The following is a 15,824-nucleotide window of genomic DNA, read 5'->3' as shown; positions in this document are numbered from 1 at the left end:
GTAACGTAAGTTCAGCCTTAAATGCAGTGATAGCGACTGGTATTAGGCTGATGAGTGTGTGTACACTGAATGTATTTTTCTAAGGAATGGAATTGACTCTGAAAATACTGTTAATACTGAAATAATGTATGAGCCTTAACTGCAGTAAAAGCGACTGGTAGCAGGCTTATTAATAACACTTCATAACTTTTGAAATGTATGTTTAAAACGTTTACTGGCATGTTAATCGTTTTTTGTGAGGTACTTGGTGATAAAACTTATTGGGGCATGATTTTTACCACATGGCCATCTTTGTTTTCTGCATAGAAACAGTTATCTGAGCTTCCCCACTGTTGTAATATGAGTGGGAGGGGCCTATTTTAGCACTTTTTTGCGCAGTAAAAATTCAGTCACAATCTGTCTACTTCATCGTCCATGATCCAGATCGTCTCTAGAGAGCTCAGGGGTCTTCAAAATTCATTTTGAGGGAGGTAATCAGTCACAGCAGACCTGTGACAGTGTGTTTTGACTGTGATAAAAACGTTAATTATTAAATTGTTATCCGTTTTTGGGTATTAAGGGGTTAATCATCCATTTGCTGGTGGGTGCAATCCTTTGCTAACTTAATACATTTACTGTGAAAAATTGGTTGCTATAACTATTTTGGTTCATTGTTATTTCAACTGTGACAGCTTTTTGTGCTTCTTAAAGGCACAGTAGCATTTTTTATATTGCTTGTAAATTTATTTAGAAAAGTATTTCCAAGCTTGCTAGTCTCATTGCTAGTCTGTTTAAACATGTCTGACACAGATGAATCTCTTTGTTCACTATGTTTAAAGGCCAATGTGGAGCCCAATAGAAATTTGTGTACTAATTGCATTGATGTTACTTTAAATAAAAGTCAATCTTTACATGTAAAGAAATTATCACCAGACAACGAGGGGGAAGTTATGCCGACTAACTCTCCTCACGTGTCAGTACCTTCGCCTCCCGCTCAGGAGTTGAGTGATTTTGTGGCGCCAAGTACATCAGGGAGGCCCTTACAAATCACTTTGCAAGACATGGCTACTGTTATGACAGAAGTATTATCTAAATTGCTAGAATTAAGAGGCAAGCGTGATAGCTCTGGGTTAAGGACAGAGCGCGCGGATGAGGTGAGAGCCATGTCAGATACTGCGTCACAGTTTGCAGAACATGAAGATGGAGAGCTTCATTCTGTGGGTGACGGATCTGATCCAGGGAGACTGGATTCAGAGATTTCTAGTTTGAAATTTAAGCTTGAGAACCTCCGCATATTGCTAGGGGAGGTATTAGCGGCTCTGAATGATTGTAACACGGTTGCAATTCCAGAAAAAATATGTAGGTTGGATAGATACTATGCGGTACCGGTGTGTACTGACGTGTTTCCTATACCGAAAAAAGGCTTACAGAGGTTATTAGCAAGGAGTGGGATAGACCTGGTGTGCCTTTTTCCCCTCCTCCCATATTTAGGAAAATGTTAACTATAGACGTCACCACACGAGACTTATGGCAGACGGTCCCTAAGGTGGAGGGAGCAGTTTCTACTTTAGCAAAGCGTACCACTATCCCGGTGGAGGATAGTTGTGCCTTTTCAGATCCAATGGATAAGAAATTAGAGGGTTACCTTAAGAAAATGTTTGTTCAACAAGGTTTTATCTTACAGCCCCTTGCATGCATTGCGCCTGTCACTGCTGCGGCGGCATTCTGGTTTGAGTCTCTGGAAGAGGCCATTCGCACAGCTCCATTGGATGAAATTATGAACAAGCTTAAAGCACTTAAGCTAGCTAACACATTTGTTTCTGATGCCGTCGTACATTTAACCAAACTTACGGCTAAGAACTCCGGATTCGCCATCCAAGCGAGCAGAGCGCTATGGCTTAAATCCTGGTCAGCTGACGTGACTTCTAAATCTAAATTGCTTAATATTCCTTTCAAAGGGCAGACCTTATTCGGGCCCGGCTTGAAAGAAATTATAGCTGACATTACGGGAGGTAAGGGCCATGCTCTACCTCAGGACAGGGCCAAATCAAAGGCCAAACAGTCTAATTTTCGTGCCTTTTGTAACTTAAAGGCAGGAGCAGCATCAACTTCCTCCGCTCCAAAACAGGAAGGAGCTGTTGCTCGTTACAGGCAGGGCTGGAAAGTTAACCAGTCCTGGAACAAGGGCAAGCAGGCCAAGAAACCTGCTGCTGCCCCTAAGACAGCATGAAGAGAGGGCCCCCTATCCGGAAACGGATCTAGTGGGGGGCAGACTTTCTCTCTTCGCCCAGGCTTGGGCAAGAGATGTCCAGGATCCCTGGGCGTTGGAGATCATATCTCAGGGATATCTCCTGGACTTCAAAACTTCTCCTCCACGAGGGAGATTTCATCTTTCAAGGTTATCAGCAAACCAAATAAAGAAAGAGGCGTTTCTACGCTGTGTACAAGACCTCTTGCTAATGGGGGTGATCCACCCAGTTCCGCGGACGGAACACGGGCAAGGATTCTATTCAAATCTATTTGTGGTTCCCAAGACAGAGGGAACCTTCAGACCAATCTTGGACTTAAAAATCCTAAACAAATTCCTAAGAGTTCCATCATTCAAAATGGAAACTATTCGAACCATCCTTCCCATGATCCAAGAGGGTCAGTACATGACCACAGTGGACTTAAAGGATGCCTACCTTCACATACCGATTCACAAGGATCATTATCGGTACCTAAGATTTGCTTTCCTAGACAGGCATTACCAGTTTGTAGCTCTTCCCTTCGGATTAGCTACGGCTCCAAGAATCTTTACAAAAGTTCTGGGCTCACTTCTGGCGGTACTAAGACCGCGAGGCATAGCGGTGACTCCGTACCTAGACGACATTCTGATACAAGCGTCAAGTTTTCAAACTGCCAAGTCTCATACAGAGATAGTTCTGGCATTTCTGAGGTCGCATGGGTGGAAGGTGAACGTGGAAAAGAGTTCTCTATTACCACTTACAAGGGTTCCTTTGCTAGAGACTCTTATAGATTCTGTAGAGATGAAAATTTACCTGACAGAGGCCAGGTTATCAAAACTTCTAAATGCTTGCCGTGTCCTTCATTCCATTCCACACCCGTCAGTAGCTCAGTGCATGGAAGTAATCGGCTTAATGGTAGCGGCAATGGACATAGTACCATTTGCGCGCCTGCATCTCAGACCGCTGCAATTGTGCATGCTAAGTCAGTGGAACGGGGATTACTCAGATTTGTCCCCCCTACTAAATCTGGATCAAGAGACCAGAGATTCTCTTCTATTGTGGCTTTCTCGGCCACATCTGTCCAAGGGGATAACCTTTCGCAGGCCAGATTGGACGATTGTAACAACAGACGCCAGCCTTCTAGGCTGGGGCGCAGTCTGGAACTCCCTGAAGGCTCAGGGATTATGGACTCAGGAGGAGAAACTCCTCCCAATAAATATTCTGGAATTAAGAGCAATATTCAATGCTCTCCTAGCTTGGCCTCAGTTAGCAACTCTGAGGTTCATCAGATTTCAGTCGGACAACATCACGACTGTGGCTTACATCAACCATCAAGGGGGAACCAGAAGTTCCCTAGCGATGTTGGAAGTCTCAAAGATAATTCGCTGGGCAGAGTCTCACTCTTGCCACCTGTCAGCGATTTACATCCCAGGCGTGGAGAACTGGGAGGCGGATTTTCTAAGTCGCCAGACTTTTCATCCGGGGGAGTGGGAACTTCATCCGGAGGTCTTTGCTCAACTGATTCATCGTTGGGGCAAACCAGATCTGGATCTCATGGCGTCTCGCCAGAACGCCAAGCTTCCTTGTTACGGATCCAGGTCCAGGGACCCGGGAGCGGTGCTGATAGATGCTCTGACAGCCCCTTGGGTCTTCAACATGGCTTATGTGTTTCCACCATTTCCGATGCTTCCTCGTTTGATTGCCAAGATCAAACAGGAGAGAGCTTCGGTGATTCTGATAGCGCCTGCGTGGCCACGCAGGACCTGGTATGCAGACCTAGTGGACATGTCGTCCTGTCCACCGTGGTCTCTGCCTCTGAGACAGGACCTTCTAATTCAGGGTCCTTTCAACCATCCAAATCTAATTTCTCTGAGGCTGACTGCATGGAGATTGAACGCTTGATTCTATCAAAGCGTGGCTTCTCGGAGTCGGTTATTGATACCTTAATACAGGCTAGGAAGCCTGTTACCAGAAAAATTTACAATAAGATATGGCGTAAATATTTATATTGGTGCGAATCCAAGTGTTACTCATGGAGTAAGGTTAGGATTCCTAGGATATTGTCCTTTCTACAAGAGGGTTTAGAAAAGGGCTTATCTGCTAGTTCGTTAAAGGGACAGATTTCTGCTTTGTCTATTCTTCTACACAAACGCCTGGCTGAAGTTCCAGGCTTTTTGTCAGGCTTTAGCTAGGATTAAGCCTGTGTTTAAGACTGTTGCTCCGCCGTGGAGCTTAAACTTAGTTTTTACCGTTCTTCAAGGCGTTCCATTTGAACCCCTTCATTCCATTGATATCAAGCTGTTATCCTGGAAGGTTCTGTTTTTGATGGCTATTTCCTCAGCTCGAAGAGTCTCTGAGTTATCTGCCTTACATTGTGATTCTCCTTATCTGATTTTTCATTCAGACAAGGTAGTTCTGCGTACTAAACCTGGGTTCTTACCTAAGGTAGTTACTAACAGGAATATCAATCAAGAGATTGTTGTTCCATCACTGTGTCCTAACCCTTCTTCAAAGAAGGAATGTCTTTTGCATAATCTGGACGTAGTCCGTGCCCTGAAGTTCTATTTGCAGGCAACTAAGGATTTTCGTCAAACTTCTTCCCTGTTTGTCGTTTACTCTGGACAGAGAAGAGGTCAAAAGGCTTCGGCTACCTCTCTCTCTCTTTGGCTTCGTAGCATAATACGTTTAGCCTATGAGACTGCTGGACAGCAGCCTCCTGAAAGGATTACAGCTCATTCTACTAGAGCTGTGGCTTCCACCTGGGCCTTTAACAATTAGGCCTCTGTTGAACAGATTTGCAAGGCTGCAACTTGGTCTTCACTTCACACTTTTTCAAAATTTTACAAATTTGACACTTTTGCTTCTTCGGAGGCTATTTTTGGGAGAAAGGTACTTCAGGCAGTGGTTCCTTCTGTTTAATGTTCCTGCCTTGTCCCTCCCTTCATCCGTGTACTTTAGCTTTGGTATTGGTATTCCATAAGTAATGGATGACCCGTGGACTGAACACACTTAACAAGAGAAAACATAATTTATGCTTACCTGATAAATTTATTTCTCTTGTAGTGTAGTCAGTCCACGGCCCGCCCTGTGTTTAAGGCAGATCTAAATTTTAATTAAACTCCAGTCACCACTGCACCCTATGGTTTCTCCTTTCTCGTCTGGTTTTGGTCGAATGACTGAATATGACATGTGAGGGGAGGAGCTATATAGCAGCTCTGCTTGGGTGATCCTCTTGCAGCTTCCTGTTAGGAAGAGATATATTCCATAAGTAATGGATGACCCGTGGACTGACTACACTACAAGAGAAATAAATTTATCAGGTAAGCATAAATTATGTTTTTTTACCTCTGTCATTACCTTGTATCTAAGCCTCTGCAGACTGCCCCCTTATCTCAGCGCTTTTTACAGACTTGCATTTTAATCACTATAAGGGATCAATCCAAGTAGAGACAATGCAGGTCATGATAACGAGGTACACTATATAGTAAATGTTATAGCAGCATTGTGTAGTAAACTATGCTGCTTAAAGGGACAATCTACTCCAGAATGTTTGTTTACAAAGATAAGATAATCCCTTTATTACCCATTCCCCAGTTTTTCATAACCAACAGTTATATTAATATACTTTCTCCAACATAGGTGTGTCCGGTCCACGGCGTCATCCTTACTTGTGGGATATTCTCTTCCCCAACAGGAAATGGCAAAGAGCCCAGCAAAGCTGGTCACATGATCCCTCCTAGGCTCCGCCTACCCCAGTCATTCTCTTTGCCGTTGTACAGGCAACATCTCCACGGAGATGGCTTAGAGTTTTTTAGTGTTTAACTGTAGTTTTTATTATTCAATCAAGAGTTTGTTATTTTGAAATAGTGCTGGCATGTACTATTTACTCAGAAACAGAAAAGACATGAAGATTTCTGTTTGTATGAGGAAAATGATTTTAGCAACCGTCACTAAAATCCATGGCTGTTCCACACAGGACTGTTGAGAGCAATTAACTTCAGTTGGGGGAACAGTGAGCAGTCTCTTGCTGCTTGAGGTATGACACATTCTAACAAGACGATGTAATGCTGGAAGCTGTCATTTTCCCTATGGGATCCGGTAAGCCATGTTTATTACGATCGTAAATAAGGGCTTCACAAGGGCTTATTAAGACTGTAGACTTTTTCTGGGCTAAATCGATTCATTATTAACACATATTTAGCCTTGAGGAATCATTTTATCTGGGTATTTTGATATAATAATATCGGCAGGCACTGTTTTAGACACCTTATTCTTAGGGGCTTTCCCAAAGCATAGGCAGAGCCTCATTTTCGCGCCGGTGTGGCGCACTTGTTTTTGAGAGGCATGGCATGCAGTCGCATGTGAGAGGAGCTCTGATACTTTGAAAAGGCTTTCTGAAGGCGTCATTTGGTATCGTATTCCCCTTTGGGCTTGGTTGGGTCTCAGCAAAGCAGATACCAGGGACTGTAAAGGGGTTAAAGTTCAAAACGGCTCCGGTTCCGTTATTTTAAGGGTTAAAGCTTCCAAATTTGGTGTGCAATACTTTTAAGGCTTTAAGACACTGTGGTGAAAATTTGGTGAATTTTGAACAATTCCTTCATGTTTTTTCGCAATTGCAGTAATAAAGTGTGTTCAGTTTAAAATTTAAAGTGACAGTAACGGTTTTATTTTAAAACGTTTTTTGTACTTTATCAAGTTTATGCCTGTTTAACATGTCTGAACTACCAGATAGACTGTGTTCTGAATGTGGGGAAGCCAGAATTCCTATTCATTTAAATAAATGTGATTTATGTGACAATGACAATGATGCCCAAGATGATTCCTCAAGTGAGGGGAGTAAGCATGGTACTGCATCATTCCCTCCTTCGTCTACACGAGTCTTGCCCACTCAGGAGGCCCCTAGTACATCTAGCGCGCCAATACTCCTTACTATGCAACAATTAACGGCTGTAATGGATAATTCTGTCAAAAACATTTTAGCCAAAATGAACACTTATCAGCGTAAGCGCGATTGCTCTGTTTTAGATACTGAAGAGCATGACGACGCTGATAATAATATTTCTGAAGGGCCCCTAACCCAGTCTGATGGGGCCAGGGAGGTTTTGTCTGAGGGAGAAATTACTGATTCAGGGAACATTTCTCAACAAGCTGAACCTGATGTGATTGCATTTAAATTTAAGTTGGAACATCTCCGCATTCTGCTTAAGGAGGTATTATCCACTCTGGATGATTGTGACAAGTTGGTCATCCCAGAGAAACTATGTAAAATGGACAAGTTCCTAGAGGTGCCGGGGCTCCCAGAAGCTTTTCCTATACCCAAGCGGGTGGCGGACATTGTTAATAAAGAATGGGAAAGGCCCGGTATTCCTTTCGTCCCTCCCCCCATATTTAAAAAATTGTTTCCTATGGTCGACCCCAGAAAGGACTTATGGCAGACAGTCCCCAAGGTCGAGGGAGCGGTTTCCACTTTAAACAAACGCACCACTATACCCATAGAGGATAGTTGTGCTTTCAAAGATCCTATGGATAAAAAATTAGAAGGTTTGCTTAAGAAAATGTTTGTTCAGCAGGGTTACCTTCTACAACCAATTTCATGCGTTGTCCCTGTCGCTACAGCCGCATGTTTCTGGTTCGATGAGCTGATAAAGGCGGTCGATAGTGATTCTCCTCCTTATGAGGAGATTATGGACAGAATCAATGCTCTCAAATTGGCTAATTCTTTCACCCTAGACGCCACTTTGCAATTGGCTAGGTTAGCGGCTAAGAATTCAGGGTTTGCTATTGTGGCGCGCAGAGCGCTTTGGTTGAAATCTTGGTCGGCTGATGCGTCTTCCAAGAACAAGCTACTTAACATTCCTTTCAAGGGGAAAACGCTGTTTGGCCCTGACTTGAAAGAGATTATCTCTGATATCACTGGGGGTAAGGGCCACGCCCTTCCTCAGGATCGGCCTTTCAAGGCAAAAAATAAACCTAATTTTCGTCCCTTTCGTAGAAACGGACCAACCCAAAGTGCTACGTCCTCTAAGCAAGAGGGTAATACTTCTCAAGCCAAGCCAGCTTGGAGACCAATGCAAGGCTGGAACAAGGGAAAGCAGGCCAAGAAACCTGCCACTGCTACCAAGACAGCATGAAATGTTGGCCCCCGATCCGGGACCGGATCTGGTGGGGGGCAGACTCTCTCTCTTCGCTCAGGCTTGGGCAAGAGATGTTCTGGATCCTTGGGCGCTAGAAATAGTCTCCCAAGGTTATCTTCTGGAATTCAAGGGACTTCCCCCAAGGGGGAGGTTCCACAGGTCTCAGTTGTCTTCAGACCACATAAAAAGACAGGCATTCTTACATTGTATAGAAGACCTGTTAAAAATGGGAGTGATTCATCCTGTTCCATTAAGAGAACAAGGGATGGGGTTCTACTCCAATCTGTTCATAGTTCCCAAAAAAGAGGGAACGTTCAGACCAATCTTAGATCTCAAGATCTTAAACAAGTTTCTCAAGGTTCCATCGTTCAAGATGGAAACCATTCGAACTATTCTTCCTTCCATCCAGGAAGGTCAATTCATGACCACGGGGGATTTAAAGGATGCGTATCTACATATTCCTATCCACAAGGAACATCATCGGTTCCTAAGGTTCGCATTCCTGGACAAACATTACCAGTTCGTGGCGCTTCCTTTCGGATTAGCCACTGCTCCAAGGGTTTTCACAAAGGTACTTGGGTCCCTTCTAGCTGTGCTAAGACCAAGGGGCATTGCTGTAGTACCTTACTTGGACGACATTCTGATTCAAGCGTCGTCCCTTCCTCAAGCAAAGGCTCACACGGACATTGTCCTGGCCTTTCTCAGATCTCACGGATGGAAAGTGAACGTGGAAAAGAGTTCTCTATCTCCGTCAACAAGGGTTCCCTTCTTGGGAACAATAATAGACTCCTTAGAAATGAGGATTTTCCTGACAGAGGCCAGAAAAACAAAACTTCTAGACTCTTGTCGGATACTTCATTCCGTTCCTCTTCCTTCCATAGCTCAGTGCATGGAAGTGATCGGGTTGATGGTAGCGGCAATGGACATAGTTCCTTTTGCGCGCATTCATCTAAGACCATTACAACTGTGCATGCTCAGTCAGTGGAATGGGGACTATACAGACTTGTCTCCGAAGATACAAGTAAATCAGAGGACCAGAGACTCACTCCGTTGGTGGCTGTCCTTGGACAACCTGTCACAAGGGATGACATTCCGCAGACCAGAGTGGGTCATTGTCACGACCGACGCCAGTCTGATGGGCTGGGGCGCGGTCTGGGGATCCCTGAAAGCTCAGGGTCTTTGGTCTCGGGAAGAATCTCTTCTACCGATAAATATTCTGGAACTGAGAGCGATATTCAATGCTCTCAAGGCTTGGCCTCAGCTAGCGAGGGCCAAGTTCATACGGTTTCAATCAGACAACATGACAACTGTTGCGTACATCAACCATCAGGGGGGAACAAGGAGTTCCCTAGCGATGGAAGAAGTGACCAAAATCATTCTATGGGCGGAGTCTCACTCCTGCCACCTGTCTGCTATCCACATCCCAGGAGTGGAAAATTGGGAAGCGGATTTTCTGAGTCGTCAGACATTGCATCCGGGGGAGTGGGAACTCCATCCGGAAATCTTTGCCCAAGTCACTCAGCTGTGGGGCATTCCAGACATGGATCTGATGGCCTCTCGTCAGAACTTCAAAGTTCCTTGCTACGGGTCCAGATCCAGGGATCCCAAGGCGGCTCTAGTGGATGCACTAGTAGCACCTTGGACCTTCAAACTAGCTTATGTGTTCCCGCCGTTTCCTCTCATCCCCAGGCTGGTAGCCAGGATCAATCAGGAGAGGGCGTCGGTGATCTTGATAGCTCCTGCGTGGCCACGCAGGACTTGGTATGCAGATCTGGTGAATATGTCATCGGCTCCACCTTGGAAGCTACCTTTGAGACGAGACCTTCTTGTTCAGGGTCCGTTCGAACATCCGAATCTGGTTTCACTCCAGCTGACTGCTTGGAGATTGAACGCTTGATCTTATCGAAGCGAGGGTTCTCAGATTCTGTTATCGATACTCTTGTTCAGGCCAGAAAGCCTGTAACTAGAAAGATTTACCACAAAATTTGGAAAAAATATATCTGTTGGTGTGAATCTAAAGGATTCCCTTGGGACAAGGTTAAGATTCCTAGGATTCTATCCTTCCTTCAAGAAGGATTGGAAAAAGGATTATCTGCAAGTTCCCTGAAGGGACAGATTTCTGCCTTGTCTGTGTTACTTCACAAAAAGCTGGCAGCTGTGCCAGATGTTCAAGCCTTTGTTCAGGCTCTGGTTAGAATTAAGCCTGTTTACAAACCTTTGACTCCTCCTTGGAGTCTCAATTTGGTTCTTTCAGTTCTTCAGGGGGTTCCGTTTGAACCCTTACATTCCGTTGATATTAAGTTATTATCTTGGAAAGTTTTGTTTTTAGTTGCAATTTCTTCTGCTAGAAGAGTTTCAGAATTATCTGCTCTGCAGTGTTCTCCTCCTTATCTGGTGTTCCATGCAGATAAGGTGGTTTTACGTACTAAACCTGGTTTTCTTCCAAAAGTTGTTTCTAACAAAAACATTAACCAGGAGATTATCGTACCTTCTCTGTGTCCGAAACCAGTTTCAAAGAAGGAACGATTGTTGCACAATTTGGATGTTGTTCGCGCTCTAAAATTCTATTTAGATGCTACAAAGGATTTTAGACAAACATCTTCCTTGTTTGTTGTTTATTCCGGTAAAAGGAGAGGTCAAAAAGCAACTTCTACCTCTCTTTCTTTTTGGATTAAAAGCATCATCAGATTGGCTTACGAGACTGCCGGACGGCAGCCTCCCGAAAGAATCACAGCTCATTCCACTAGGGCTGTGGCTTCCACATGGGCCTTCAAGAACGAGGCTTCTGTTGATCAGATATGTAGGGCAGCGACTTGGTCTTCACTGCACACTTTTACCAAATTTTACAAGTTTGATACTTTTGCTTCTTCTGAGGCTATTTTTGGGAGAAAGGTTTTGCAAGCCGTGGTGCCTTCCATTTAGGTGACCTGATTTGCTCCCTCCCTTCATCCGTGTCCTAAAGCTTTGGTATTGGTTCCCACAAGTAAGGATGACGCCGTGGACCGGACACACCAATGTTGGAGAAAACAGAATTTATGTTTACCTGATAAATTACTTTCTCCAACGGTGTGTCCGGTCCACGGCCCGCCCTGGTTTTTTTAATCAGGTCTGATAATTTATTTTCTTAACTACAGTCACCACGGTACCATATGGTTTCTCCTATGCAAATATTCCTCCTTAACGTCGGTCGAATGACTGGGGTAGGCGGAGCCTAGGAGGGATCATGTGACCAGCTTTGCTGGGCTCTTTGCCATTTCCTGTTGGGGAAGAGAATATCCCACAAGTAAGGATGACGCCGTGGACCGGACACACCGTTGGAGAAAGTAATTTATCAGGTAAACATAAATTCTGTTTTTTACCTCTGTGATTACCTTATATCTAAGCCTCTGCAGACTACCCCTTTATTTCAGTTCTTTTGACAGACAGCAATTTAGCCAATCAGTGCTGACTTATAAATAACTCCACAAGAGTGAGCACAATGGTATCTATATGGCACACATGAACTAGCGCTCTAGTTGCTTATAGCATATAAGCATATGCTGTAGAAACAGTAATAATGAGTAATAATATCTAGAAAGAAGATCTGCAATGTATTTGTATCTCTGAAGCACTCTGTGAGCTATAAGCATTGTGACCAGTGTATGTCAGACAAGAGCAGAATCATCTCTGAGCTATAAGCATTGTGACCTGTGTATGTCAGACAAGAGCAGAATCATCTCTGTGAGCTATAAGCATTGTGACCAGTGTATGTCAGACAAGAGCAGAATCATCTCTGTGAGCTATAAGCATTGTGACCAGTGTATGTCAGACACAAGCAGAATCATCTCTGTGAGCTATAAGCATTGTGACCAGTGTATGTCAGACAAGAGCAGAATCATCTCTGAGCTATAAGCATTGTGACCAGTGTATGTCAGACAAGAGCAGAATCATCTCTGTGAGCTATAAGCATTGTGACCAGTGTATGTCAGACACAAGCAGAATCATCTCTGTGAGCTATAAGCATTGTGACCAGTGTATGTCAGACAAGAGCAGAATCATCTCTGTGAGCTATAAGCATTGTGACCAGTGTATGTCAGACACAAGCAGAATCATCTCTGTGAGCTATAAGCATTGTGACCAGTGTATGTCAGACAAGAGCAGAATCATCTCTGTGAGCTATAAGCATTGTGACCAGTGTATGTCAGACACACGCAGAATCATCTCTGTGAGCTATAAGCATTGTGACCAGTGTATGTCAGACAAGAGCAGAATCATCTCTGTGAGCTATAAGCATTGTGACCAGTGTATGTCAGACAAGAGCAGAATCATCTCTGTGAGCTATAAGCATTGTGACCAGTGTATGTCAGACAAGAGCAGAATCATCTCTGTGAGCTATAAGCATTGTGACCAGTGTATGTCAGACAAGAGCAGAATCATCTCTGAGCTATAAGCATTGTGACCAGTGTATGTCAGACAAGGGCAGAATCATCTCTGTGAGCTATAAGCATTGTGACCAGTGTATGTCAGACAAGGGCAGAATCATCTCTGTGAGCTATAAGCATTGTGACCAGTGTATGTCAGACAAGAGCAGAATCATCTCTGTGAGCTATAAGCATTCTGACCAGTGTATGTCAGACAAGACCAGAATCATCTCTGTGAGCTATAAGCATTGTGACCAGTGTATGTCAGACACAAGCAGAATCATCTCTGTGAGCTATAAGCATTGTGACCTGTGTATGTCAGACAAGAGCAGAATCATCTCTGTGAGCTATAAGCATTGTGACCAGTGTATGTCAGACACAAGCAGAATCATCTCTGTGAGCTATAAGCATTGTGACCAGTGTATGTCAGACAAGAGCAGAATCATCTCTGAGCTATAAGCATTGTGACCTGTGTATGTCAGACAAGAGCAGAATCATCTCTGTGAGCTATAAGCATTGTGACCAGTGTATGTCAGACAAGAGCAGAATCATCTCTGTGAGCTATAAGCATTGTGACCTGTGTATGTCAGACACAAGCAGAATCATCTCTGTGAGCTATAAGCATTGTGACCAGTATATGTCAGACACAAGCAGAATCATCTCTGTGAGCTATAAGCATTGTGACCAGTGTATGTCAGACACAAGCAGAATCAACACTGTGAGCTATAAGCATTGTGACCTGTGTATGTCAGACAAGAGCAGAATCATCTCTGTGAGCTATAAGCATTGTGACCAGTGTATGTCAGACACAAGCAGAATCATCTCTGAGCTATAAGCATTGTGACCTGTGTATGTCAGACAAGAGCAGAATCATCTCTGTGAGCTATAAGCATTGTGACCAGTGTATGTCAGACAAGAGCAGAATTATCTCTGTGAGCTATAAGCATTGTGACCAGTGTATGTCAGACAAGAGCAGAATCATCTCTGTGAGCTATAAGCATTGTGACCAGTGTATGTCAGACACAAGCAGAATCATCTGTGAGCTATAAGCATTGTGACCAGTATATGTCAGACACAAGCAGAATCATCTCTGTGAGCTATAAGCATTGTGACCAGTATATGTCAGACAAGAGCAGAATCATCTCTGTGAGCTATAAGCATTGTGACCAGTGTATGTCAGACAAGAGCAGAATCATCTCTGTGAGCTATAAGCATTGTGACCAGTGTATGTCAGACACAAGCAGAATCATCTCTGTGAGCTATAAGCATTGTGACCAGTGTATGTCAGACACAAGCAGAATCATCTCTGTGAGCTATAAGCATTGTGACCAGTGTATGTCAGACAAGAGCAGAATCATCTCTGTGAGCTATAAGCATTGTGACCAGTGTATGTCAGACACAAGCAGAATCATCTCTGTGAGTTATAAGCATTGTGACCAGTATATGTCAGACACAAGCAGAATCATCTCTGTGAGCTATAAGCATTGTGACCAGTGTATGTCAGACACAAGCAGAATCATCTCTGTGAGCTATAAGCATTTTGACCAGTATATGTCAGACAAGAGCAGAATCATCTCTGTGAGCTATAAGCATTGTGACCAGTGTATGTCAGACAAGAGCAGAATCATCTCTGTGAGCTATAAGCATTGTGACCAGTGTATGTCAGACACGAGCAGAATCTTCCTATAACATAACAGTTCGATCCCATATGAAGAGAAAATCCAACAACAACAGATCACTCCTTTCCTACAAACAACTATACAATAATCATTTACATTAATACTATTGACCTCTTTTCATATTATTTTCCCCACTCTTAACATTTGTCAATGATGCTGGTTAATAAAGAATCATCTCTGTGAGCTATAAGCATTGTGACCAGTGTATGTCAGACAAGAGCAGAATCATCTCTGTGAGCTATAAGCATTGTGACCAGTGTATGTCAGACACACGCAGAATCATCTCTGTGAGCTATAAGCATTGTGACCAGTGTATGTCAGACAAGGGCAGAATCATCTCTGTGAGCTATAAGCATTGTGACCAGTGTATGTCAGACAAGGGCAGAATCATCTCTGTGAGCTATAAGCATTGTGACCAGTGTATGTCGGACACAAGCAGAATCATCTCTGTGAGCTATAAGCATTGTGACCAGTGTATGTCAGACAAGAGCAGAATCATCTCTGTGAGCTATAAGCATTGTGACCAGTGTATGTCAGACAAGAGCAGAATCATCTCTGTGAGCTATAAGCATTGTGACCAGTGTATGTCAGACAAGAGCAGAATCATCTCTGAGCTATAAGCATTGTGACCAGTGTATGTCAGACAAGGGCAGAATCATCTCTGTGAGCTATAAGCATTGTGACCAGTGTATGTCAGACAAGGGCAGAATCATCTCTGTGAGCTATAAGCATTGTGACCAGTGTATGTCAGACACAAGCAGAATCATCTGTGAGCTATAAGCATTGTGACCAGTATATGTCAGACACAAGCAGAATCATCTCTGTGAGCTATAAGCATTGTGACCAGTGTATGTCAGACAAGAGCAGAATCATCTCTGTGAGCTATAAGCATTGTGACCAGTGTATGTCAGACACAAGCAGAATCATCTCTGTGAGCTATAAGCATTGTGACCAGTGTATGTCAGACACAAGCAGAATCATCTCTGTGAGCTATAAGCATTGTGACCAGTGTATGTCAGACAAGAGCAGAATCATCTCTGTGAGCTATAAGCATTGTGACCAGTGTATGTCAGACACAAGCAGAATCATCTCTGTGAGTTATAAGCATTGTGACCAGTATATGTCAGACACAAGCAGAATCATCTCTGTGAGCTATAAGCATTGTGACCAGTGTATGTCAGACACAAGCAGAATCATCTCTGTGAGCTATAAGCATTTTGACCAGTATATGTCAGACAAGAGCAGAATCATCTCTGTGAGCTATAAGCATTGTGACCAGTGTATGTCAGACAAGAGCAGAATCATCTCTGTGAGCTATAAGCATTGTGACCAGTGTATGTCAGACAAGAGCAGAATCATCTCTGTGAGCTATAAGCATTGTGACCAGTGTATGTCAGACACGAG

At 43.7% G+C, this 15,824-nt stretch overlaps 1 protein-coding gene across 1 annotated transcript in view; it reads left to right on the top strand.

Moving 5' to 3' along the window:
• Positions 1 to 15,824, top strand: part of UVRAG (UV radiation resistance associated) — a gene marked incomplete in the record, with an annotated part of 561,854 nt that overhangs the window by 432,604 nt on the left and 113,426 nt on the right.

This window comes from Bombina bombina, chromosome 3, assembly GCF_027579735.1.
Source record: "Bombina bombina isolate aBomBom1 chromosome 3, aBomBom1.pri, whole genome shotgun sequence".
NCBI lineage: Eukaryota > Metazoa > Chordata > Amphibia > Anura > Bombinatoridae > Bombina > Bombina bombina.
Note: the sequence above shows the minus strand (reverse complement) of the source record. Positions and strands in the feature narration are given on the sequence as shown.